Source organism: Erythranthe guttata, chromosome 10 (genome assembly GCF_056151865.1).
Source record: "Erythranthe guttata isolate IM_541 chromosome 10, IM_541, whole genome shotgun sequence".
In the NCBI taxonomy this organism is placed as follows: Eukaryota; Viridiplantae; Streptophyta; class Magnoliopsida; order Lamiales; family Phrymaceae; genus Erythranthe; species Erythranthe guttata.
In genome coordinates, this window is record NC_142542.1 from 12,780,001 (window position 1) to 12,783,155 (window position 3,155).

The window sequence follows — 3,155 nt, forward strand, 5'->3', positions numbered from 1 at the left end:
TTTATTTATAATAAATATTAAAGGGATGTGTTTATTGGCGAAAGAGATATATCAACTTAGAATAATAAAAATAATTGGTTAGGGACTCGGGCACAAAAACCCCAATTTACAATATTTAATATGTGATTTAATATTTTATATAGAAACACGTCTAATTCAATTTTAATTAATGCAAGTTAAAAAAAATATAATTAAATGTAGATTCTGTAACCCTAATATGTTACTAATAACTTAATTTTCTAATATTTGGGTAGAACAACATAGTTTCATAATTTATTCCTCCATTGTTTTCTTAAAAAGAATAAACCCACCTTGGGTAAATTAAAATAATTACACAATTCATGTATCCCTTCTTTTTAAGTAGCATGTCTTTTCCCTTTGTAATTTGACCACACCATACACAGTGACAAGTCCAGGAATGTGATACAAGATGGGCACGGGGACAGTGCACACTGACAAAATTAGGATTTTTTTGTGACAAAATAAAAAAAAATAGGAAAAAAAAAAAGAAGAAAAAGGGGGCTTTTTTTTGCATGATTTTGAATTTTAGGTGGACTAATTAATAATAATTGGGGTTTTTGCATTAATTTGGATTTTGGGTGAGCTAATTAATAAATATTTGGTAGACTTAATAAATATATAGGTATAATATGGTGAAAATTTGTAATTTAAGGGTAGGCTTGAGTCCACCCTCCCAAAGGGCCGGATCACTACAAGAAATTGTCAAATTTGCAACAATATGTTTTGTTGCCAAAAGATTTTAATTTCGTTGCCAATTCCTCTTGCAACAAAATAATTGTGTTGCCACCTTCCTTGCCGTTTCCTTGTTACCAAAAGTTTCGAACCGCTTCAGAGTCATATAATGGTTGGGTCAAACTCATGACTAGTCCAACAGGCTAACCCGCTTAATAAATGTCAAATATATGGTAAGTGTCGAATTCTGGTTGATTTGAAGTTATAGACCCTTCAAACCGCTGGGGCAACACTACATTTGTGTAAACTGACTGAAAATAAATTTATAAAACTAAATAGACAAGGTCAAATAATTAAAATAGCTACATAAATAAATAATATGTCATAACAAATAATTTACTATATGTATTTTATGTTAAAAAAATAATTTACAATAAAATTTAATTATAAATATAACATCTACCATTAACTCTCCACTATTAATAAATGTATATATAGTAAATTTTTCAAATCATATCAACAATACTTAACAAAAAATGCATGAGTTACTGTAATTAATATAAACAAATAAGATTTTTCTTATCATATGTTATGTTATATATACATAAAATTAAATTCAAGAAAAAAAGTTGGTTTTTAAATTTACAACGATTACATTTTGTTGTCAAATCACTTGGAGCATTTACAACAAAATATTTCGTTGTCTTTCGTCACTTATCCACAACAAAATAAATTTGTTGCCGTTGTAAATGTATTTAATACAATTTTATATCGTAGCAAAAAAGAAATACTCTTTTGCAACAACAAACTTGTCGTCTTACATTAAATTCGTTGTAAAATATATACGATACTATTCACAACAATATGTTTCGCTGCCTATGAGATTCAAAGGCAACAAAAATATATTGTTACAAAAATATTATTCTTTAGCCACAAATACTATATTTCGTTACCAAAATATAACTATTGGCAACGAATTAATTTCATTGATAAAGAAATCGTTCTCGATTTTGCATTTTCTTGTAGTGGGTGGACTCGCCCCTGACCCTACCCTTGGTTCTTTCGGTGTCTTCTTTTCTACCTTGAACATTTGCTGTATGGTGTCATTGGTCTTCGCTCGAAACATATCTTTGTTCCGTATTATGTGTTATGGTAGTCTTTCATTTTTTCTTGTCGAGTGTACTCATCATATCTTCATCTTCAAAGGCCTTATACTTCTTTTCTCGAATTTCTTTCTTCTTGCAACCTTTGTTTCATTTTCCACATCCTTTTCATTTTTCGAATTTAGTTTCTCGGTTACTTTTGCTACAACATTGAGTTATGCATTGATAGTTGTTGCCTCATTAATTAAGAGCAATGAGAAACATAAATTTCATATTGTTTGTAAGCTCAATTCCCTATAATATTTCGATACAATTTCGTCGTAAAATTAATACAGAACAATTTGTTAGGATTAACCATAATTTGATTTAAAGTTAAAACTATATCATTCTAAGTTTTATTTTACCTGCTCATTGAGGTCTAGAGTATTCATGACATCCATGTATAATTATTTTCTTGTAATATTATAATCATGATTGGATAAATAATTTATGTTAATATTGATAAATGATATGCCTAATTGGCCCAACCCAATGGGCCTACAAATTATTTACTTACTGGGCCACGAGCCCAATATCGAAGATCACTATCACCGAGGTCCAATCACCTTCAAGCAAGGTTTGGGCCCGACAATCTCAACTAAGCTATAAATACACATTTGAACTCATTCCATAAGGTACGTCCTATTAACTGAGCAATACTATAATATGTATTCTCTGGACTATTTCTATGATCAGCACGTCTGACTTGAGCGTCGGAGGGGTTTCCGCCGGATCAACCCCCGGCTTAGTTCATGTGTGCTCATTTTGCAGGGACCTCAGGATCATCAAGTTGTCAAGCTACTGATCTGCTTTGCTCTCCCAGCTCGGTTTTTACACTACATCAGGTGATCTAACTAATTAGCATCATCATTTTGGCGCCGTCTGTGGGAACGATGCAAACCAGATCACGTAGCCAACAAGATCCTCCTGAGGCGTCTGCTCGCAGAGAAAATGACACAGCTAACAACCTCCCGATCCGTGGAGGCTCTGGCTTGCCACTTCCTCCTCCTCCTCGTGCTTGGGATCCACCACGAAACATTTCTCGGATGTCTCACTAGATCCTCAATAGGATTCACTTCTTCTCGCCTCTCGATCGGTTCAGACAACCGAGGAGGCCCTTCAACACTAGAAAGGGTTATCGACTCCCTGGGGGCTTACATCTGCCCCCAAAACATTTCGCTCGCCAAGGGTTATCGACTCCCTGGGGGCTTACATCTGCCCCCAAAACATTTCGCTCGCCAAGGGTTATCGACTCCCTGGGGGTTATAGTGCCCCCAAAACATTTCGCTCGCCAAGGGTTATCGACTCCCTGGGGGCTTA